Raw genomic sequence first — 24,996 nt, forward strand, 5'->3', positions numbered from 1 at the left:
ACAGAGTTGGAAGGGACCTTGGAGGTCTTCTAGTCCAACCCCCGGCTTAGGCAGGAAACCCTACATCACTTCAGACAGATGGTTATCCAACATCTTCTTAAAAATTTCCAGTGTTGGAGCATTCACAACTTCTGCAGGCAAGTTGTTCCACTGATTAATTGTTCTAACTGTCAGGAAATTTCTCCTTAATTCTAGGTTGCTTCTCTCCTTGATTCGTTTCCACCCATTGCTTCTTGTTCTACTCTCAGGTGCTTTGGAGAATAGTTTGACTCCCTCTTCTTTGTGGCAACCCCTGAGATATTGGAACACTGCTATCATGTCTCCCCTAGTCCTTCTATTCATCAAACTAGACATACCCAGTTCCAGCAACTGTTCTTTATTTGTTTTAGCCTCCAGTCCCCTAATCATCTTTGTTGCTCTTCTTCGCACTCTTTCTAGAGTCTCCACATCTTTTTTACATCATGGCAACAATGAAAAATGAAATATCTGCAAGAAAACAGCCAAACTCAGAGAGCACCAAGGACCCCATAGTTATTCCACGGCATTAAGCTGACCCATAAGATCTCTGGGTCCTTAAATGGGATTAATGGTGGACTGTTTGTAGCCAGACCAATGGCTTCTGTTGTTCTTCATATCGGGGCAGAACAATTACAGCACACAAACAGACAGTTTTGATCAGCAATAATATGCTGGCCTTTTTGATAGCTACCATTTTTCCTCCATATCGCTCTTGACAATAAGCATGTTCAAGTTTCACCCTAAAAACAGAACAGATTGGAAATTTAAAAAGGAGAGGCGTTGAGATAATATGTGTGCGAACCTAGTATCCTGTGTTAGACTGTCAGTATTAAGACAAGAGGGACGCAGACTCAATGTTAAGACAAGGGGTGGCTCAGTGGCTAAGATGCTGAGCTTGTGGATGGATATGCACACATTTAAAAACCCTTTGAAAAATATAAATAGATGCTTGTTGATTGAAAAATCAGCAGTCCAGCAGTTTGAATCCCTAGGGGATTCAAGGGGGTGAGCTCCCATTACTTGACCCAGCTTCTGCCAACCTAACAGTTCGGAAGCACATAAAAAATGCAAGTAGAAAAAATAGGGACCACCTTTGTTGGGAAGGGAACAGCGTTCCATACGCCTTTGGCGGTGAGTCATGCCAGCCACATGATCATGGAGACGTCTTCAGACAGCGCTGGCTCTTTGGCTTTGAAACAGAAATGAGCACCGCCCCTTAGAATCAGGAACAACTAGCACATATGTGCGAGGGGAACCTTTACCTTTACCTATTAAGACAAGGTCATCTTCAGAGGAGTTATTGCAATTAAAGGGAATGGTCTCCTGTCAGAACACAGCTGGCTTTGAAGATTGAACATGAAGTGCTCTTTGACTTTCTTGGGGTAGGATCTAATGGGTGCTATGAATGCCATGCTATTAAAGCTGAACTTAACCCTTCAAAGCCCACAGAAAGGGAGTCGTTTTTTCCCTTCTGCACCCTCTGGCAAACCAACAAATCGATAATTAGAAAGTCCATTGGCAGAAGACTGACCTCATCCAGGAAATTTACCATGCAGCGGTAAGAGTGCATAGTCATTTGCGCAAAATCTAGACAAATAATACAACATGAAGCAGAGCAGCTGTCCAATAACAGAAGGAATCATCTCTCGTGCTACATCCAGGCAAAGCCATGGCAGAAGCCGCCAAACTGACCTTTAGCCATCAAAGATGATTTATGAACCATTGGGCAAATATGTATTTGAGGCAACGCCATGTGAGACAGCTGTTATATGATGAAACAGATCCTGAGTTTCATTCGTGTAAATGCTGGGTTCAACATTGTTTCTCAGAAACCCTTCACTTCAACAAAGGTTGAAACGAAGTGTCCTTTCCCATTTCTCAACAGCATCACTAAGCATTTTGCATCGCTCACAAGGAATGGTTTCCGTGCATACATGTGTCCGGGAACTACTTTCCCTAGAGCCCTGGTGGCACAGTGGTTAGAACATGGTATTGCAGGCTAAGTCTGCCCATCAACCTGAGTTCAATCCTGGCAAGCTCAAGGTTGACTCAGCCTTCCATCCTTCCAAGGTCAGTAAAATGAGGGCCCCGATTGTTTGGGGGAAATATGGTGACATTTTAAACCAGCCAGAGAGTGCTGTAAACTACTATGGAGTGTTATATAAGTCTAAGTGCTGTTGCGATTGGTCAAGCCAGATCAGCCTTGACAATCTCAGTACTTGTAGTCGAAACACCTAACTCCTCTTTTCTTTGAAGGAGGTCATCAAGATGGGAGTTCAGTGGCTTCATATATTCCCTCTGGAAATGTTCGTCATCTTAACCAGTAAAGTGACTTTCTTCGTTTTTTAGATGTCATTTTTTACAATTACAGAACGCGACGATGGCGATGCTGTCTATTTTGACGGACACTTGTCACATTTCGTTTGTTGTGATTTTTAAAACCACATCCTTGGAAGCCTCGAGGTTCATCACAGGAAAATGTGGCCACAAAGCAGGGGTGAAATCCAGCAGGTTCTGACAGGTTCTGGAGAACCGGTAGCGGAAATTTTGGGTAGTTCGGAGAACCGGCAAAGACCACCTCTGGCTGGTCTCAGAGTGGGGTAGGGAATGGAGATTTTGCAATATCCTTCCCCCAGGAGTGGGGAGGGAATGGGGATTTTACAGTATCCTTCCCATGGAGTGGGGTGGGAATGGAGATTTTGCAGTACCCTTCCCCTGCCACGCCCACCAAACCACACCACGCTCACCAAACCACATCCACATAACTGGTAGTAAAAAATATTAGATTTCACCACTGCTACAAAGGATTCCTGTCCATACCCAACTGAAACTCTGGTGTTAAGCTGTTATAGAACAGAGAAAATGAAATAATTGGATTATAAGGGTCCTTGGAGGTAGGACTCCCTGCTTGAGTAGGAGACTCTATGCCAGTGATGGCTAACCTTTTTGGTGCCGAGTGCCCAAAGCACATGCCAAATCCCCCTAAATGCAATGTGAGTGCCCCCCATTCATGGCTCCAACCCCGTGCATCACACCCATTTTCTGTGCATGCACATGCATCCCCATGCATGTGCTCTGGCTCCCTCATGTCCCATTTTGGCTTCCAGGTTGGTGCAGGAGGCCTTCCAGGCCCAAAATGGGGTGCAGGGAGGCGCATGCGTGCAAACCCCCAAAATGCAATGCAAGCATCCCCCCCACATGCACCCCACCTCCCGTGTATGTGCGGCAGAGACCTGAAGACCAGCTGGCCAGCGGGAGGCATACATACATGCATGGTAGAGCTGGGCTTGGGCGACGGCTGGCGTGCCCGCAGAGAGGGCTCTGCATGCCATCTGTGGCATGCAAGCCATAGGTTTGCCACCACAGCCCTATGCCATTCAAGACAAATGGCTGTCCAGTTTCTTCTTGAAAACCTCCAGTGATGGGGCACCCACAACTTCCTGAAGTAAACCATTCCACTGATTACCGTATTTTTCAGAGTATAAGACACACCTACCTTTTTGGGTGAGGAAAACAAGAAAAAGAAATCTGCCTCTGCACCCCAGCAATTTTGCCTCGTTGCAGCAAACAGCAAACAGCCTGCTTTACTTTCATTTTCGTTTTCAGCATAGCTTGATTAGCGCAAGAAAAAAAAAATCTGCTCCCAGCAATTTACCTCCTTGCAGCAAGCAGCAGAGGCCCCCGCAGCAATAGGTCATGGCAATCCCTGCAGCCTGAAACAGCTGAGAGTCGGGGACAATCAACTTGTGCTAATTAGGCTGTGCTGAAGCTGACATGGGCTGTTTCTTCTTGCTGCTTGCTGCAAGGAGGTAAATTGCTGGGAGGCAGAGGCCAAAGGATGGGGGCAAGTGGGTGGGCGGGGCTTCATTCGGCACCCACATTTTCACCCCCTTTTATGGAGAAAAGGTGCGTCTTATACTGCGAAAAATACGATAATTGTCAGAAAATTTCTTCAAGTTCCAGGATTGATCTCTCTTTAATGATCTTCCACCTGTTGATTCTCGTCCTATCCTCAGATGCTTAATGTGCAAGGACAATAGAGAAAAGCTGCTAAACGTTTGGTCCCTTCCTTGAAATACAGTTGAAAACATCTGGGTCAACATGTTGGTCAAGTGAGTCAACACTCACTGAGCGGTGTGGCTCAGGATGTAAGAAGCCTGTTATCAAAACACAGCTGTCTGCAATTACTGCAGGTTCTAGTCCCACCAGGTGCAAGGTTGACTCAGCCTTCCATCCTTTATAAGGTAGGTAAAATGAGGACCCAGATTGTTGGGGGCAATAAGTTGACTTTGTAAATATACAAATAGAATGAGACTATTGCCTTACACACTGTAAGCCGCCCTGAGTCTTCGGAGAAGGGCGGGATATAAATGTAAATTTAAAAAAAAACAATCACTCAGGACCATTTCCCATTTCTTGTATTTAAAAAAAAAAAAAACATAAGGCTTATTTCGCCTTCTCAGATTGCAGAAGTGTCAACATCTGCTCTTGGTAAGTTGCGATTAGGCTGCATTGTCTCTTGCAATCATTTATTCCACTAACATCCTAGCAGGGTGGAAAACAACCATCTTATGCGAGAGTGAATGAAACTCTTCGCCTTGCAGTAAAGTTTGCATTTTTTAGATTCCTTTTTCCAGCAGACCCGCTGGGGGAAGGGAGGAGACAGGAGGATTAAATCATCGGTGTTGACACCGCATTCCCATTGCCATACAAAAAGCAAGATGCAGGGTTTATTGTAATAGCTTTTGATTGCAAGGCGAAGGAATGCATAATGAATAAAGATTATTTTAAAGGATGGCATGGCACAATGAATTTTTTAGAGGGAAAAAAGGACTTGAGAAAGTATTTAAAAATACATGAATTTCATATTTGATTATAAGTCAAGAAGCAGCAAAAAAAAGATTAAAAAAGAGAGAGAGAAAGAGAGAAAGAGAGAGGGTGAGAGCCAAAAGAGAGAGTGATAAAAATGACACCAGGCATCAGGCTTTCTGTCTTGAATTAATGAGGTTCTTCATAATAGGAAGGGAGTGACATAGTGATTAGTTAATTACTGTGCAGAAACATATAATTAATGCACAACTGAAATTGGTGTACAATGAATTAAACTGCCACATAATGTCGGCTACAAAAATGGAGAAGCAAACCTTGATTGCTGGTGGAAGTTGTCATTACAGCAGCTCAAGTATTGTGATTTTAATAGACTTGCTATCAAACAACATGCTATTTAGCTGGCACCATTGGAATATGACACTGCTAATAGCAATAAATATGCTGGGTGGAAATAATAACATTGGAATGTCATCCTCTTTGGAACGGAAAAAATCAAAACAGTGTCCTCTTTTGAGGTGGTCCAGGAGAAAATTAAAATGAGAAGGCAACTAGAAGTCGTCCATAAAAGGTAACAGCTGTGGTTATCGATTCGTCAGGTTCCAAAAACCAGGAAAAGACACGTTGTGATTCTTCCAAGCAGATTTCTTTATTGATCCTTACCCTGAGACGGAATCTTACCAAACTAAAGCACGCTACATTTCCAGAAATCATATATTCTGGAAACTAGTATGGAGGAGTTGTCTTCACCCTCCTTCTCTCACACAAATTATCTGAACTGAGTTGTCTCTTGCTGCTCTGGAAAGCAGTCCCTCCCTCCTGGGAATCTCGACAACATTCCATTGTAGCCACGTTGCCTGAGTTGTGAGGAGCCTCCTTTCTGAGGGAACTCAAAAGCAACCTTCTCCTTCAAAACCAACATTGATTGATTGCTCTCTCCTACTTCACCATCTGTTTTTAGTGTCGAGCGTCGAGGAAGAGTCACACAACCCAATGACCTGCACTAGGTACTCCTTGAATATTTGGGGCTGCAAGTTCCATGGTTATCTCAAATTAGAGAGGGCTCAGTGGTTAAAGACAGTGATTTTGTCAGCTGGAAAGACCCAAATGCAGGGGTGAAATGCTCCCGGTTCAGACCGGATCGCCTGATCCGGTAGCAATGGCAGCGGGTGGTTTGGAGAACCGGAAGCAAAAATCCCTGCACCCCCCACCCAGGCCCAGCTGAGCCGCGCGATCATCAGAGGTTGTTTTTTTTTCTACTTTTAAAAGCATTTTTTCTTCGGCCGACAAAATGCTTTTAAAAGTAAAAAAAAAAGCCTCTGAGGGTCAGAGGCTCAGCTGGGATCGTCAGACACTTTTAAAAGCATTTTTTCTACAACCTCTTCAGCTGTAGAAAAAATGCTTTTAAAAGGCTCTGGTGATCCCAGCTGTGTTGCCAGATCGTCAAGGGCTTTTATTTTTAAAGGCCAAAAAAAAGCCTTTTCTTTTCTTTTCTTTTAAAAGCATTTTTCTACAACCTCTTCAGCTGTAGAAAAAATGCTTTTAAAAGGCTCTGGTGATCCCAGCTGTGTTGCCAGATCGTCAAGGGCTTTTATTTTTAAAGGCCAAAAAAAAGCCTTTTCTTTTCTTTTCTTTTAAAAGCATTTTTTTTGCCTTTAAAAGAAAAAAAAGCCTCTGATGATCAGGTAACTCAGCTGGGATCGTCAGAGGATCCTTTTAAAAGCATTTTTTCTACCACCTCTTCAACTGGAGAGGCTGTAGAAAAAAATGCTTTTAAAAGTAAAAAAAAAAATTGGCCACACCCACCCAGTCACATTACCCCTACACCAAGCCACACCCACAGAACCAGTATAACAAATTTTACATTTCACCACTGCCCAAGTGCCATGTGATGGAGTGAGCTCCTGTTATGAGCTCTACCTCCTGCCAACTGAGCATGTTGAACGCATGCAATTGTGAGTCGATAAATAGGTATTACTTCAATGGGAAGGTAACAGTGTTCCATGCACCTCAATGGAGAGTCCATGCACCTCAATGCACCTCAATGGGCTTCTGTGGCTCAGGCTGCTAATGCCTGAGCTGCTAATGCAGTCTGTTATTAACAGCAGCTGCCTGCAATTACTGCATGTTCTAGTCCCACCAGGCCCAAGGTTGACTCAGCCTTCCATCCTTTATAAGGTAGGTAAAATGAGGACCCAGATTGTTGGGGGCAATAAGTTGACTTTGTATATAAAATATACAAATAGAATGAAGACTATTGCTAACATAGTGTAAGCTGCCCTGAGTCTTCGGAGAAGGGCGGGATATAAATGCCAAAAAAAAATTATAGCCATGCTGGCCACATTGACTACAAAAATGTCTTTGGACAATGCTAGCTCCCTCAGCTAAGAAATCCTAACGCATCGCATCCGAGAGTCAGACACGACCGAACAGGTGAGTCCTTTACCTTTATCTCAAAATATTATTATTTTGAGACAAACGCAGAAAGAAAAACAAGAGAGTGATGATTCTGCTTACTTAACTTTATGGAACGGCAACAGTGTATCTTGTCCTTTTTATAATTTATTATTTTGCTGTGGGGTAAAAGCAGTCCAAAACTGGAAATTATGCCAGTGGCAGTAAGTATTTTCTTCTCCATGCTGTCTAGAGACAAAGGTTTCTTGATTTATCTGGTAATTGTTTCATTCCATTTTTTCCCCTCTTTCGATATGTTCCTTTAAAAAAAAAAAAAAGGACACCAAAAAACTGGAGCCAGCCTTAATTCTTTGTATGTCCCTTTTAAGGCTTCAGATCCATCAAAAGAAATCCAAAAATGTTCAGTTCTCTCCGTTACTGAGTTCTTATTAAAGGAAGCAGCTGATCAGATAATATAATACATAGACAAACACACTCAGGGATCATTAATGTAAATTACATCTGAAAGGACATAGTCAATTATCTATTGAGTGGTCATACCCTAGTGGGCTCAGAATCACCATAATCAACACATTTCAAGTATTGCAATTTCATCTGTCATTGTAATTCTAGGAAATAGAAGGAGGCCAACAATGGATCAGAGGTAGACAAGGGTTCTTGTCTGATAACATTGTGTTGTTGTTTTTTAATTGTAGAGTGGAATCAGAGATACGAGAGGATATCATTGACAAATTCCATCCTTCTAGCCCCCTCATTTATCATGTTAATGCAATGTTCTGCTCAGTTAGGTTGGTATGAGCCTCACAATCGTTTTTTTCCTTGCCTCCACCAACTTTGCTAGAAGTTGAATATGAAAGACGATTCTGCATTGAGATTTAAAAGGAAACGAGAGCGAGCATTCTATTTTAAAAATAAGATAACTCCTTGGGTTAATAGCCTCTGCAGATGTACCCCGTGGTTGTTTTCAGCTTCCTAAGAAATATGGGCTGAACTCTTTGGAAGCATCTCTCAGAATTGAACCAACAGAGAAAAGAAATGGTGGACTAGGTGACACAGAAGCAATATAAAACAGGACTGCTTAAATCCATTATCCAGCTGTAGTCTTCATTTCACGACAGTTTCATTTCATGGTAGGTTCATTTTCTTTCTGAACTTCTGATGTGCTAATTTCTGCAACATGCTATTAGAAAGGAAAGCTAGTTGAGGACTTTTGACACTGAGCAGATCTCAAAAAGACAATTGGAACTCTATTTGAAGTCCATTTTAAGTAATCGGCTCCAATTTGATTCGATGGAGAACAAGCCCAATACTGAATGATTGTTACCCATTGCAAGCCACAACCATTGGCCACAGGTTCAGAAGACCAGTGGTGGGTTTCTACCGGTTCACCCTGGTATGGGCGAACCGGTAGAGGTGGGTGGCGGGTGGCTCTGCCCACCAGCCCGGACGTCATCACGGATGTTCTGTGCATGGGCAGAAGTGCTGCGCGCTCCGCGCACATGCTCACAGTTCCGAACCGGTAGCCAAGATAGGCATTTGGTCTTGACTGAACATTTGTGGATTAAAGAATTTAAATTTGTACCTCTTGAATGGTGAAACTAGATCCTGGGATATGTTCTGCAAATTGTAGCATTTCAGCTGTGTCGAAAAGCAGCACACAAATATTTTAAAGCAATAATGATAATGATTAATAATAATAATAATAATAATAATAATAATAATAATAATAATAATAATAATAATAATAGAATAGAATTTTATTGGCCAAGTGTGATTGGACACACAAGGAATTTGTCTTGGTGCATATGCTCTCAGTGTACATAAAAGAAAAGATACGTTCATCAAGGTACTACTACTACTACTACTACTACTAATAATAATAATAATAATAATAATAATAATAATAATAATAATGGTTGGGGATTAGGTAGGTGGCCCAGTGGGGGCCAAAATAGATTGATGGGTGTTTGTCCCAATTCTTTCAGCTGTGCAAAAAAGTGATGTACTGATTGCATTAAGTTTCATTTCTGAAATGGAGCGAATGCACGATTTGCATTTCCCCAGTGAGTAGGAGTCACATCTGGATCTTTCAAAAGTATTAATAGCACCGCGGTTTTGTATAAAACACTAACTTTTTAAAAAGAAAACTCATAAAGATTCCAATGTTTTTCTAAGCTAGTTTTACAAGATGCAGACCATCTGTTACCGTTAGCGCACTTGGCTGGATTTAACAAGGAATGTCCTGCAGATTTGAAGGGAAGACTTGTGGGCACCTGAGCGTGGTGGCAATTGTTGTCATTCATACTTCAGACTACACCAGCTGTTTTTCTTAGACCTTGTCCCAGGATATTCTCAGCAGCAGATGATGAAATCTACACCGTACTCAAGATGATGTTCCACATCAGGAATTCATTTTCAGGTGTCAGAAGTAATTCTGTGTAGGAAACTCAACATTCTTTTTTCTCCCGTGGGTTTTAATCACGAGCAAACTCTTCTTAGCGATGTTTTCTAGGAAGAACAACTAGGTTAACCACAGAGTGAGGCTGAGATATGTTACATCTCACCACAATAAAGTCAAGTCTAATATACAAAGCACATCTAGACAGCTCCACCTAGAAAGAGATTCTACGGGATCTGGAAAGTGAAGTGAGGGTCCTTGAGTGGCGCAGACTGCTAAGATAGTCTATTATTAACAGCAGCTGCTTGCAATTACTGCAGGTTCAAGCCCCACCAGGCCCAAGGTTGACTCAGCCTTCCATCCTTTATAAGGTAGGTAAAATGAGGACCCAGATTGTTGGGGGCAATAAAAGTTGACTTTGTATATAATATACAAATGGATGAAGACTATTGCCTGACATAGCGTAAGCCGCCCTGATTCTTCGGAGAAGGGCGGGATATAAATGCAAAATAAAATAATAAAAAAAAAGTAGAAGAAGAAAATCTGGGAGGTGAACTTTTGAGGCATTAGAAATCCATTTTTCTTAGAGGCGGCCTGGAAATTAGCAGAGAGGGAAGAAAAAGCCCCTGTTTAGACAGGATACCCTATATCACTTCAGACAAATGGTTATCCAACATCTTAAAAATTTCCAGTGTTGGAGCACCCAACTCTTCTGGAGGCAAGCCTATCCCCTGATTAATTGTTAACACTTTCAGGAAATTTCTCCTTAGTTCTAGGTTGCTTCTCTCCTTGATTAGTTTCCACCCATTGTTTCTTGTCCTGCCCTCAGGTGCTTTGGAGGATAGTTTGACTCCCTCTTCTTTGTGGCAGCCTCTGAGATATTGGAACACTGCTATCATGTCTCCCTAGTCCTTCTTTTCATTAAACTAGACCTACCCAGTTCCTGCAATCATTGTTTAAAGGTTTTAGCCTCCATTCCCCTAATCATCTTTGTCGCTCTTCTCTGCACTTTTTCCAGAACCTCAATATCATTTTTTTTTTTTACATTTCAAGAACGATCCCTGGAAAAAGACACCGACAAGAGACACCGAACATTTGGCAGCTCAAACGTTAGCTGTTCCTGTTGTGTGTAGGTTGGCGTCTGAATCTCAAAAATATTTCTTGCAATCCCATGTGTTTTAGCATTTTAACAGCTTGTCATAAATAGAATCTGGCAATGCAGAGCGGTACAAGACAGACAGAGAGACAGGCAGACAGGCAGACCCAGAGAGACTGTGACTCATTAGTATCCCTGGTGGATGTCAACTCACAGCAGTTGTGCGGTGGATTTCGTTTTCTTCTTTTTTTTTTTCTTTCGGCACAACGAAGTACACTGAGCAGAAAAGTAGCACCACTCTCTGCCACCTGAATGGGAGGTCTATTGATGCAAGACGAAAGAAGCATTACTCTTTTTTGGTGAATTCTTCATCGATGGTTTTCAACAAGATCAATGCCGGATGCTCGTCTAGGGATCTATTCGTCTTCTTTGGTTCAATACCGTTGTGTGTGTTGCAGCTAATTGCTTTTACAAAATATACACAACCCAGTCATTTGATCTCCTACCATCTGTCGCAATCATGCTGGCGAACAGAGTTGTGTCATATCACCAAAAGACCGCGAGGCAAAAGGGAAATGGCCTACTCTCATGGCACCTTTATTCTAAATTTGGCAAATGATCAATTGGTTCCGCGATCCAATCTCTGTGATACCGATGGTCAATTTTTTCTCTTTTCCATTTTCAACGCCCTCATCTCTCTTTGCATTCTCTCAATTTCTAATAGGTAAAGGTAAAGAGTCCCCTCGGACATTCGTGCTAGTCGTTCCCGACTCTAGGGGGCGGTGCTCATCCCCATTTCAAAGCCGAAGAACCAGCGCTGTCCAAAGACATCTCTGTGGTCATGTGGCCGGCATGACTCAATGCCAAAGGCGCATGGAATGCTGTTACCTTCCCACCAACGGTGGTCCCTATTTTTCCAATTACATTTTTTATGTGGTTTCGAACTGCTAGGTTGGCAGAAGCTGGGACAAGTAACGGGAGCTCACCCTGTTACGCGGCACTAGGGGTTCAAACCAGTGGTGGTATTCAGCAGGTTCTGATCAGTTCTGGAGAACCCATAGTGGAAATTTTGAGTAGTTCGGAGAACCAGTAGTAAAAATTCTGACTGCCCCTGCCCCTATCTATTCTCTGCCTTTCAAGTCTCGGCTGATTGGAAGGAAATGGGGATTTTACAGTATCCTTTTACAACACCCTGCTATGCCCAAGCCACGCCCGCCAAGCCATACCACGCCCACCAAGCCACACCACACCCACCAAGCCATGCCAGGCCCACCAAGCCACACCCAGAGAACCAGTAGTAAAAAAAATTGAAACCCACCACTGATTCAAGCCGCTGAACTGCCAACCTTTCGATCAACAAGCTTAGCGTCTTAGCCTCTGAGCCACCATGTTCCTTCTATTTCTAATAATTTGGCTTAATTTCTCTTCTGGGTTTGTTGTTGTTGTTGTTGTTGTTTCTGCCATCCTTTCTCTGTACTTCTCTTTCCTTGTTTTCATATACAAGTAGTCCTCCACTTACAACATTTCATTTAGTGAATATTCAAAGTTACAACGGCGCTTAAAAAAAAAAGTTACTTAGGACCGTTTTTCAGGCTGATGACCTTTGCAGCATTCCTGTGGTCACGTGATCAAAATTCAGAAGTTTGGCAACTGACTCACATTTATGACAGTTGTAGTATCCTGGAATCATTGTGATCAGCTTTTGAGACCTTCTGACAAGCCAAGTCCATGGGGAAACGAGATGCACTTAAGAATCACATTGCTAATTTAACAATTTCAGTGATTCCCTCAACCACGGGGGCAAAAAGGGTCGTAACATGGGACAAACCTCACTTTAAAAATGTTTCACTTAACAACATAAATTTTGGGCTCGATTGGGTCGTAAGTCGAGGACTTCCTGTACTAGGGCCACCGCAATGGGTCTGCAAAGTCTCAAAAGATTTTTAGATGACATCAGAGAGAGTTTTCTGCCATCTAGTATTCCAAACACTTGACCCCACTGACTGTTAATAAAGTGGAGCTCATTTACCCCAACCTAAATACAGTAGTGGCCAAAATTGTGGAAACCTTTTGGGAAAAGTATATTTTCTAAAACTAGCTAATAACACCAATTTTTTTTTTTGGGGGAGTAGTACCATGAAATTATGTATCAGTGGAAAGATAATTTAATCAAGAATGTAATGCAATAACTTTTACAAAGGATTTGCTATTAGAATAGCAGTTACAAAATAAAGAAGAAAAATGAAACACGTAGAAAAAACGACATATACAAAAATGATCACCATAGAAAAAAATGAGATATACAAAAATCATCACTTCTTGGCCTAAGTAGAACATCTTCCAGAATCTAGGGTTCAGTACTTTGGGGAACAGTCAAACATATAGTTCTGGAAATTGCAAATGTTTTCTTATGATCAGTCCACAGAATTTGGGTTTCTCTTTCTTTATTGGCTTAATAATAATCCTCTTATTATGATAGGGGAACCAGCGTCTCCCAGTTTCATGCCTGTTCCTAGAAGAAATAAACCTTGATCTCCCGCCGTCACCAGAATGAAGGATGTCATCTGATGTCATTTTTATTTCTTTTTTATCAGCATGCATTAACCTTTAATTTTCTTTTAATGCTTCTAGACATTTGGTCACTGAAGCAGGAACGTTTGTATTAAGCATTTGATTGTAACACCCATGAAGACATTTAAAGTTGCCTTTTTAAAAAAAATACATTTCTATTTCCCTTAGTTATCAGTTTACCGCCCATCAGAACACCTAATGCAGTCCCAAACTTAAATCTGGGGTTCTCCTTACTTAGACTGGGAACCTATCAAGACTCTTTAAAGCAAGGGTCTCCAACCTTGGAACTTTAAGACTTGTGGACTTCAACTTCCACACTTTAAGACTTGTGGACTTCAGCTTCCAGCAAAGCTGACTGAGGAACTCTGGGGGTTGAAATCCACAAGTCTTAAAGTTGCCAAGGTTGGAGACCCCTGCTTTAAAGGATCAAATGCATGTGAATTATACCCCCAGAGGAATGGCTTCTTTTTTCCTGGGCAGACAATCACTAATCCAAACCATGTTAAAAGATTACTTTAAGATCAACTGCTCCAATCAGATGCTCCCAGACTCACAACTCCAGATGTGATATTCAACCGATTCATACAGGTCTACCCGAACCAGTAGCGGAAGACATGGGTGGGCCAGCCCCACCACCCCACTGCTCCACCGCCCCACTTCCCCAGCTCTATGCCATCCTATTTAGACACATTTTTGAGGCCGGGCGCATGCTCAGAAGGTGCGCATGCCAGCAAAGCGCATGCGCAGAAGGCCGGGCATATGTGTGGACACACATGCACTCAACGTTTGCTAACCGGTAGGGAAAATAAGTGACTACCATCCCTGCACAAGTCCCATCAATTCCAACCAAATGACCAAAAGGCTAGGTTGGCTCTGCGTGCCTGAAAGAAATAGCAGAAGCAGAAAGTTACTTGGAAAGAATTTCCAATTATGTATTACACAAATGCTTATTTTTAAGGATCCAATCCGGATCGGTCACTGGGACCAGACGTTTTATCTTCTGAGCTTTCGGACTCACGCTGAAGCCCATCCTCCGGAAACTTCTCTGTGTGCTCTGAGCTGTTCTGTGTGTGGTATTGCTACGATGGCCATTGTGTGTAGCTTTTTAGATGTATATTGGGGTGGTTGATGGCCGGCTATTAAGTTGTTGGCTGTTGTTTCCTTGTGCTATCAAGCCCCAGCCTTCTTATAAACAGGAGGTAAATCTGCACTCCTGATGATTGATGAGGAGCCTGTTTCCCAGGTTTCAATCACCTCCCTGGCTGTTTTTGTGCCTGCTCATCCAACAATCTTAGTAGCTGCAAAATTGACTGCATGTTGTGAGAAACGGACAAATAGCCTATTGGACTACCAGAGTCCGTAGGTCTCAGAAGGGTAGCAGGCCCTAAAAAAAACCTACATGAACCAAAGTTTTAGATAGAAAGATTTCAAAGTGTGTGAGTACTATTTGCAATCCTGAGCTGAGCTGTTGCTCTGAAATGTGATTTTGTAAAGTACGTAGTTTTGAAACATATTCGGAACCAGAGCATTGAAACTGTGAGAAATAAGGAAGTGAAAGTAGCCAATGGATAGAGGTTTTGAGATGTACATGGATATATGTGGAGACTGTCTGTCAGTAAAAAAAAGAACAAAGAAGTAAGTTGTGAAATGCATGCAGAAAAGTATAAAAAGAATGTCTTGGGATGAGTTCAGGGCCACTGGCCATAGCTATTCCTTGCTGGACATAGCTATCGTCTCTGGACTTCATTGCAATGGGTTATTGATATAAGTTGTGTTATGATGACTGTTCACATTCTAAATTGCTCATGAAATAAACCTCTGAATCTTAGAAGTAAGAATATTGCTTGTGGTTTTATCTTTGGTTTTTTTTTATTGGGATATATTTACGACAATGTCATTATTTATTGCAATGGGAGGCTACCAATTGAGTTTGGGTCTCCTCATTTGACCACTCACTTTTGAGTGCTGAGTGCTCATTGACACACCCATCTTATAAAGTAACATATAGAGAACAGCTTAGTTCCCTGAGGATGCGCTCCAGCATGAATCCGAGAGCTCGGACGACAAAACTTCTGGTCCCAGTGAACAACCCAGATTGGATCCTGCCACATTATCCTGGGAAACGTATGTTTTCCTTCATTCGCTTATTTTTAAATGTGTGTGTGTCAATGAAAAAGAGGGAGAGGGACTGTAATAACTCCTTTAAAAGAGTACTTTCATTGCTAAGTTCTCTAGCCATCCACAGGAATGATGTTTAAAGACATATTTCACATCCCTTCTTGGAATCTGATTTGACCCAAATTCCAAAGATTTGACCCAAAAGTTCATATGCAAAAGAACACTGTATTACTGATTAGGGATTCTGAGGTTTAAATTTAAAATGTCTGAATCTGAGCCTCTCCTAGTGAGGTACCCTATTCTTCAGCTGGAAGAAAGTCATGTGATGTCACATATTGCCAGACTTCATCCCACAGACAGGGGTGAATTACAAAAAATCCAAGAATTTAACACTGATCATTGTCAGGAGTCAGCGACCAGATCCATGTATAGAGTTCAAGCTAACTACCATATTTTTCTGAGTATGACACATGTTTTACCCCCTTAAAAGGAAGTGAAAATTTGGGTGTGTCTTATACACCAAATGTAGCCCCACCCACCCACTGGCCCCCACCCTTTGGCCTCTGCCTCCCAGCAATTTACCTCCTTGCAGCAAGCAGCAAGAAGAAACAGCCCATTTCAGCTTCAGCATAGCCTGATTAGCACAAGTTGATTGTCCCTTGGATCAGCCTCCCAACTCTCAGTTGTTTCAGGCTGCAGGGATTGCCGTTGCCTATTGCTGTGCGGGCCTCTGCTGCTTGCTGCAAGGAGGTAAATTGCTGGGAGAAGTTTTTTTTTTCTTGTGCTAATCAAGCTATGCTGAAAACGAAAATGAAAGTAACACAGGCTGTTTGCTGTTTGCTGCAATGAGGCAAAATTGCTGGGAGGCAGAGATCTTTTTCTTGTTTTCCTCACCAAAAAAGGTAGGTGCGTCTTATAGTCCGGAGCGTCTTATACTTCAAAAAATACGGTATTCTATTGTATTCTGCCTATAATACAGGAATCTTTTCAGATATGCTTGCCTTTCCTTGAGAACATATAGTTAAGGCTCCACAAAGCTTAGGAGGGGTCATTCTTGGGTCTCTTGTGGCAGCACAATGATTCCTTGCTTGAGTCCCCTTCCCTTCCTGGCTGGGAGTTTCCCAGTAGTAATATTTATTTTAAAAAGGAGCTATAACCAGCAATTGCTCTAACTCATAAATGAACCCTAGACACCAAAACAAATCAAGCTGTTGTGTCATTGTGTGTTTCTTTCCTGCCCTACCCAACAGACTGCTTGACCTCCTCTTTTGAAATGGCTAGCTTGTTTCTCCAAGTTCTTTATTTTTTTGCAATGATTAAATTTGTTCTTATCTTGTTTTCGTTGACTGTGAGCTAACTCTTAACACCTCTGTGATCCTGAGTTGAGGAACAAAATGTATTCCATTTTCTCCAGCTTGGGCTCTTTCCATTCCTTTGGTCCATCTTCTGTATCTTTTTATACACAGTTAATAATGCGCATTTCACATGGCTTGTTTGCACACTGTCCCAGTTGTCTATGCAGACGCACTTCTCTTTCATTTTCTGTTTGCTATTGTGCTTGCTTTGATTGTCTTTGTGACTAAGCAAAGCAATTCCTTGCAGAATAGCCTTTGATGCCAGCTTGGAGATTTCTATTAATCTTACAAATCTTAAATGACATCTGAGTTCCAGGAAACAAGTTTATAAGATTCTTTAGAGACTACATGCCCAGAAATTCAAAACCCAAAGTAACTTCCACCAGTTGCTGCTGGTGGGCCTGATTACTACCGCTACTATTATTGCCAACACTTTGAATGGAAGGGGAAGCGGGAAGACAATCTGAATGATCTTACGAGCTTTAATTCATTTTATCTTGGCAGAGGTCTTCCCTTTAGCCTCAAGAGTTAACTTGCATGCGTGGTGGATGAGGAAACTGATTTGTGGGTCATGTCAGACACATCCCAGGGCTTCCAAAATTCTCTGCTTTTAAAGAACAAAATGAGAAGGCTGGCCTTTTATCATTCAGGGTGGAAAATTAATTGGCTGGTTCATAAAACTCCTTTAAATAAATTATCGCAATGCCCGCTTTGCAACATCTGGCAAATACCCGTGATCCAATCCTATACATAAAGGCAAAGGTAAAGGTAAAGGTTCCCCTCGCACATATGTGCTAGTCGTTCCTGACTCTAGGGGGTGGTGCTCATCTCCGTTTCAAAGCCGAAGAGCCAGCACTGTCAAAAGACGCCTCCGTGGTCATGTGACTGGGTTAGGGGTTAGAATGCCATATTGCAGACTGATTCTGCCCACAGCTAGGAGTTCAATCCTGATGGGCTCAAGGATGACTCAACCTTCCATGATCGGTAAAATGAGGACCCAGATTGTTGGGAAGCCATAGGCTGACTCTGTAAACCGCTTAGAGAGGGCGGCAAAGCACTGTGAAGCGGTATATAAGTCTAAGGGCTATTGCTATCATTGCAGAAAAAGGTTGCAAAAGTGGGCATGACCACCTTCTTAGTTAGCAATGGTTCCAAAGTTGGGGGGGGTCATAAGCTGAGGATTTCTTGCAATATTTATGTCAGACTGCCACAGCTTATTCCCTAGGATAGAACGATCCTTGGCTCCGTGAAGGTTAAAGAAACAGTACTTTTACTAGAGATGCCTAGTGCAGCATGAGCGAGGCAAGCTCTGAAGAAAAACCACACAAAAAAAGTCATATATTGAAACCAGTCCCCAATGTCCCCTGGGAGAGTAGTCCAATCAGGTCCTGTTCCAATGTTTTGGGAACCTGGTGCTTCTGACACTACGGTAAATTCCTTTCTCAGGGCCAGCGTCCTTGAAAACAGAGAGACAGCTCTGTTTGGCACCTCTTGTTCCCGTTAAAGTGTCCATATTCTTCCATTTTCCCACAACATTCTTTCACACCTCCAGTACTCTTGCCCTCCCAGATGCCCCCTGCACACACACCCGACCCGGTTATGGCAGCTACTAGCGAGCTTTAAAGCGAACGAACATAGGCAGCTGACAAATTTATTTTGGAAATAAATATTTGGAACGGTCAGTGGGGCTTTCTTAAGGGTAGACATTACCTGGGAGGCACATTAGAAGTCAATGGCGAGCAAGGCAGACAGATGGCAAGCGTTCGGTGAGCCACATGTTCAGCACAGAGAAGGGAACTCAACGTATGTCGCTGCAGCAATTACATGGCCATCCGTGATAAGCAGTGATCCTCAGGCTAAGGCACTTGTAGCATGGAGCAGCATTGTCTTCGTGATCGAAATTAACTCCGCCTGAAGAGAAAAAGCTTTTAAAAGGAAAAACTATTCTCAGGATCCCCCAATGTCATCTCAGGTCAACCCAGACATGCTGCATGTCAATAAACGCAAGAAACCATCTCTTTCTTTGAATAACGTCCAGCCTTTCACCGTTCTATTTGTCAACGATAAACAAAAGCAATTTATCTTATCGGCTTCCCCTCCCCCCCCCCAAGGAAACTCTCGAGAACATTAGCAAGTCATTCCTGAGAACTTTTCTTCTTCCTGGTCCTAGTTCATCTTCCCCCCATTTTTTTTTTAAAGTCCAGAATTTTGGAACTGTATGTGGAACATGCAGGAAAGACGACAGCCCTGGAAACTGCCTAGAAATCTGGACCTGAAAGACAAAATGAGATTCAGCACATGTGAGGGTCTTCAGGTCACATCTGGATTTAAAACTCCTTACTGGAGTTATGTTCTATGATCCGAAGCAGTGGCTGCATGAACGTAGAAAGAGACACATTTGCTTCAAGGTGTGGAATCAGGGATGATTATTTATTTATTTTTTGCATTTATATCCCGCCCTTCTCCGAAGACTCAGGGCGGCTTACACTATGTCAAGCAATAGTCTTCATCCATTTGTATATTATATACAAAGTCAACTTATTGCCCCCAACAATCTGGGTCCTCATTTTACCTACCTTATAAAGGATGGAAGGCTGAGTCAACCTTGGGCCTGATGGGACTTGAACCTGCAGTAATTGCAAGCAGCTGCTGTTAATAACAGACTGCATTAGTCTGTTGAGCCACCAGAGGCCCAGAAATGCTCCCGGTTCGGATCGCCCGATCCGGTAGCGATCGTGGCTGGTAGTTCAGAGAACCGGTAGCAATCGCGGTGCGAGGCTCCGCCCACCTGCCCGGATGTTGTTACTTCCTGGTTTTAATCAGGAAGTAATGTGTTTTGTACCCTCTGTGCATACGCAGAAAGGTTTTGCGCATGCGCAGAGGGTGTGTGCGGACGTGGCGCATGCACGTCTGAACTGGTAAGGAAGGTAAGTGGATTTCACCCCTGTGTGGAATGCTACATGGACTGCAAATCACATTTATTTTTCCGGTCTGGGTCTCTGCACAGCCTCCATCTATATGGGTATTGAATATGTCTACTACGATTTTGCTGCATTATTTCATACAGTTGCTATTTGCATTAACACTGCTTTTGCCTTATCTCTCCCCAAGTTTTAAAAAAAAAAGCTCTTTTTTTTCCCTGTGACAGCTGAGCATTCAAGATGTGCCTAGAATGTTCCTTTCTTTGCTTCAACAGCAATTACAGGGAAGAGCCTTGATTTGCACCGAAAACTAATATCAACTAATGTCTCGAATTAGTAGGGTCTGGAGATTATCGTTACAGGCAGTTCTTGTATAGTGACTACCTGACTTAATGCCCACTCACAATTATGACAGTGATGAAGTATTTATAACCTCCGGTCAATGCTTGTATTTATAACCTTCACAGGGCTATAAAGCAAAAGAAAGTTGAAATCATGAACACAGGGATGATGGTTTCACTCAGTGACCATTTTGCTTAACAACCGAATTTGCCAGTTGTAGTTGCTAAACAAGGACTAAGTGATGACCCGGGGAACGGCACAGAGATAACACTGGCAGTTCAAACTGTCCCTTTATTGTTCCAAATTTTCCCAAACGCTCCCACGTTTCTGGCCAGTCCCAGAGCAAAGTGATGTCAAACCCCCACACACACCTCAAGCAGCCTCTGGTTGCAAATAGTCCAGCCCAGGGCTGTAAACCCAAAGCAATAAATCCAGTAGCGCAAATCAAGGAATTTGGGAAGCAAAAGATCCAGGTAATTAGAGTAGTCCAGAAAGCCAGAAAGAATACCAGGACTTTGGGAAGTTCAAGCACTCAATGCTTCAGGAACTCAGTGTTTGTTCCCGACAAATGCCCCTCCCTGCAGCATCTCCTTAAATCTCATTCCCCCATGTGTGCCTTGTGAAGATGGGTGGGGCACTCTTCTCCCAAATAGCCTGCTCAGTCCGCGCTGTTCTCGCCTTCTCTCCACACTCCGTGCTCTCGGATCAGGAGGGGGTGGTCCTTGCTCTTGCCTGAGCTTTGTCTCTCATGCTCATCCTGCCCCTGTTCCTCCCTGTCTACAAGCTGTCCTAATCCTGAAAAGCCCTGACCTGACTGACCCTGCCCTTCCCCATTTTCCTCCAAAGCCAACAAAGCCACCACCACCCCAATCTCTGTCGGCTCAGCTTCCAGCTCGCCTTCTCCCCTCAGATTCAGGCTCTAATGGGGACATGACAGACCACCTGTACAATCACCTGGGACAAAAGACCTTCAAATTAATTAGGTTGGGGCTTTATGGATACCCTACGCCTTACCGCGAATGTATCGGCTTCCCTGTAGGGTGACCCTCTGCCGTTGCAAATCTCAGCAAATATGTCTAAAATAATTCTGAAGAATAGAGGAGCTTATTAGGACGGCTCAGATTCCAAGTTTAAGTCCCAGCATTGTCCTCTTGCCAACCTCGTGTCCTGTTTTTCTCTCTTTCGTCATGAAAATTTAATGTGTTGAAGACAGGCCGTTCTTAGTTAACCTTCTCTGATCTTGAGGCCTCTAATTGGCTACAATTCTCATCATTTTCAGCAAGCCAAAGGACAAGGACAGTTTTTTCCCCCATGCCATCACTGTGCTAATTCCCACAACACTGTCAAACTATCTAGTAAGGCTGTATTTCTATAATTCTTCTCATCTTTCCTATTACCTATCTCCTTATCTCCTTACAACTATAACTTGTTGCTTGGATTGTATGATTTGTATTGCTTTATTTAGTAGCCTAGTATGATTTATGTTGATTATTTAGTATCCTATGACTATCACTAAGTGTTATATCTTATGATTTATGATGAATGTATTTTATGATGACTATGATCATGATTTATCACTTGTTTGTTGTATGTACACTGAAAGTATATGCACCGGAGACAAATTCCTTGTGTGTCCAATCACACTTGGCCAATAAAGAATTCTGTTCCATTCTGTTCCCTTCCATTCCCTTCCAATCCCTTCCCTTCCCAATTCAATCCAATCCAATCCCTTCCCTTCCATTCCATTCCATTCCATTCCATTCCAATTCATTCTCTTCCCTTCCCTTCTCTATCTTCCTTCCCTTCCCTTCCCTATCTTCTTTTCCCTTCCTTCCCTTCCCTTCCCTTCCAATCCATCACATTCCATTCCATTCCATTCCATTCCAATCCGTTCCCTTCCCTTCCCTTCCATTCCATTCCATTCCATTCCATTCCAATCCTTTCCCTTCCCTTCCCTTCCCTTCCCTTCCATTCTATTCCAATCTGTTCCCTTTGCTTCCCTTCCCTTCCCTTCCCTATCTTCCTTTCCTTTCCTTTCCTTTCCTTTCCTTTCCTTTCCTTTCCTTTCCTTCCCTTCCCTTCCCTTCCCTTCCCTTCCCTTCCCTTCCCTTCCCTTCTAAATGTATTGGCAGAATTGCTACACTACACATTGGCCATGAGCAAACCTACCAGCAGATCAGATCAAGTGCTCTAGTAGATTTTATAAATCTGAAGGGACAATTTTCAGATGTGCTACATGTGAAAACTGTTGCGTTCTTTTAATCGGAGGAGCCGTTGCTGCATCTTTTAACTTCTCCTAAGGAGCTGTGCTTAAGGGAAGCTGTCCCCAAAGTCTGAATATGTTTTGAGATTTATATATTTAAATGACTTCCTCTGTTCTCAAAACATATTTACCATAATCCCCCAAGATACCCAGAATCATCCGTCTATGCATAAAGCAGCCAAATAGTACCCAAAATTGCCAAGTGGATTATTTTCTATTCTTAGCTGGGAGGCTATTCCAACAGAAGAAGTTTTGAAAGTTCAGGTATTTTGAATTAATGTGATTGGGATTTTGTTTCCCATTAAAATCCCCTTCACAAATGAAATTGCAGTCTCTAACCATCCATGGACTTTCCGCTTGTAGGTTATACAGTAGTTTATTTTCTCCTAAGTTTGCCATGCAGTGAGTTTTTCTTTGCTTTTTTCAAAAGAAGAGTGTGGCCTTCGAGTCAACAAAAGTTGTATCTTCTTGCATGGCTACCTGTACAACATTGTGATAGCAATTCAAACTCTCTCTGGGTGGTTTACACTGTAGAAGCATTATTTGTATATTGTCCTCAGCAACCTGAGTCCTCATTTTACCAACCTTGGCAGGATGGAAGGCTGAATCAACCTTGAGCCAGTCAGGATCGAACTCCTGGCAGTGGGCAGAGTTTGCCTGCAATACTGCAATCTAACCACTGACCCGCCAGGGTTCCTGATTTCCTGATATGTTCATGATGATCTTGTTGTGAAAATGCCATCAGATGAAACAGATGGGCGGATGCAAATCCATAAGGTGTTGGTTGTTGTCTTTAAAGCCCTTTATGCCATAGGTTGAGAATATCAGTAGATGGTTGGTGCAGTGATAGAGAAGGCACCATTTGAGCCTGTAGGTTTTTAGTCCATATGTTCTGACTAGGCTTCCTCCATCAGCACGAAGCTGAGTCCTCATCCCAATAAACCCCTTTTATTTAATTTACACTGAATTCCTCTCCAGCAAAGTCTTTTCTCTCCCCACACTCTTTCAAGATAGTTCACAATTACTGACCTTTATCAGGCTTGGAGAGTGGCCAGGCCGATATCTTTCAGACTCCACACTGTAACTGACAATGTTTGGCAAGAACGCAGGAATGAATGAATTGTCTCCTGCAAACTCCACTCCCCTTTCACTCCTCTTTTATTCCCTCTGGGAGGGGTCATCCACCTGTGGCCTTACTCCCAAGTCAACCCTTGTTCTTTAGCTGTTCCCTTCGTCTGTCCACTCTGCGCATGTGCACACTAGGAATAGGCTCCAGCTGTTTGTCTGCCTCACTGATGTCTGACTCCAAAGGCAGCTGATAACTGGTATCCGGCTCTGGCCCCCTCTCTACCTCCAGCCCAGAACCCTCAACAGAGCCTTCCCCAGACTCCAGGATTAGCCCATGCTCCTCCCCAGACTGTCCGAATCTGCTGCCAAATCCACTGACGGGCCACAACACCAAATTTAAGTCTTGGAATTTCCAACTGGTTTTTTTTTTAACTTTATCATTGTTTTTATATTCATAATTTTAACTGCATTTTAATCCTCCCAGAGTCTCTTTGGATAGCGACAAAAATAAATAAATAATAAATAAAGGCAATGCTAGCATTTTCCATTCTTGTTGCTTGCTCCAGATGCTACCGAGTCTCTCCTTGTGCTCCGGAGGAAGGTCATTCAGATATACATAGACGGCAAGACAGGCTTCGTTTTGTGAGCAACATGTCATCAGCTAAAAGTTTTCTGCTCCTCCTGACCTCCTCTTGAATTTTTTCCCCCTGCAGATGGATTGCCTCCAATAATTCATAATTAATTAAATGTGAAAATCAATTGGCTCCATTTGCACAATTAAATTAGACGGAAGGCATACAAGCATGAATAAATGGGTGCCCTTCTTTCCCCATTGCTCCTATATACCTTAACCCCTTTATCCAAACTCATTAAAACAGGATCGGCAGGCTGGGGAAATATCTCTAAAAACCAGTAACTGTCTTATTGTTCAGGAAAATGGATACTCTGGAACCTGGAGGGGGGGGAAATGGAAATAGTACTTAAAGTACAAGATAGTTGGCAACTGTTACTTTAGATTTCTAGAGAAGTCATTTGGTTATATAGGTAGTTCTCAAATTCTGACCATAATGGAGCCCGTGTCAGGGTTCCGACAGATGCCCTAATTAAAACACGAGCCTCAAGCCAAGCTTCAAAAGAAATCCAATTATTTATTAGGAGCTCCATGTTGGCATGTTCCCAAATGAAACCAACTCTGACCCGATACAATTTATGGCCCTAATCATGACCGTTTCCCCACTCCTCCCCAGGGTGTGTCATCAATCACATTCACCAACAGAGCAATTTTGTGGGTTGTAGAGACCATTTCCCTCCAGCCGCTGTGGGTAACCCTGGGATACAGCCTTGAGAAAGGTATGCCTGGAATGCACTCCTGTCTTTGCCTGCCAACTGCTTCATCGGTTTCCCATCCCCTTTGTCTACTGCAACTTGAGAGCAGATCAGGGATCCTTTGCGAGTTGACAGCCTGCCTATTAGGGGCATTAGTCATAACGGTTGTAAAACAGGCCAGTCACATGACTGACCCAAATTTCTTATCTTTAAGCAACCATTGTTAAGCAAACACTGTCATCAAGCAAGCCCATAGTATGCTATGGCACAGCTGTGTT

Source organism: Ahaetulla prasina, chromosome 12 (assembly GCF_028640845.1).
Source record: "Ahaetulla prasina isolate Xishuangbanna chromosome 12, ASM2864084v1, whole genome shotgun sequence".
Taxonomy (NCBI): Eukaryota; Metazoa; Chordata; class Lepidosauria; order Squamata; family Colubridae; genus Ahaetulla; species Ahaetulla prasina.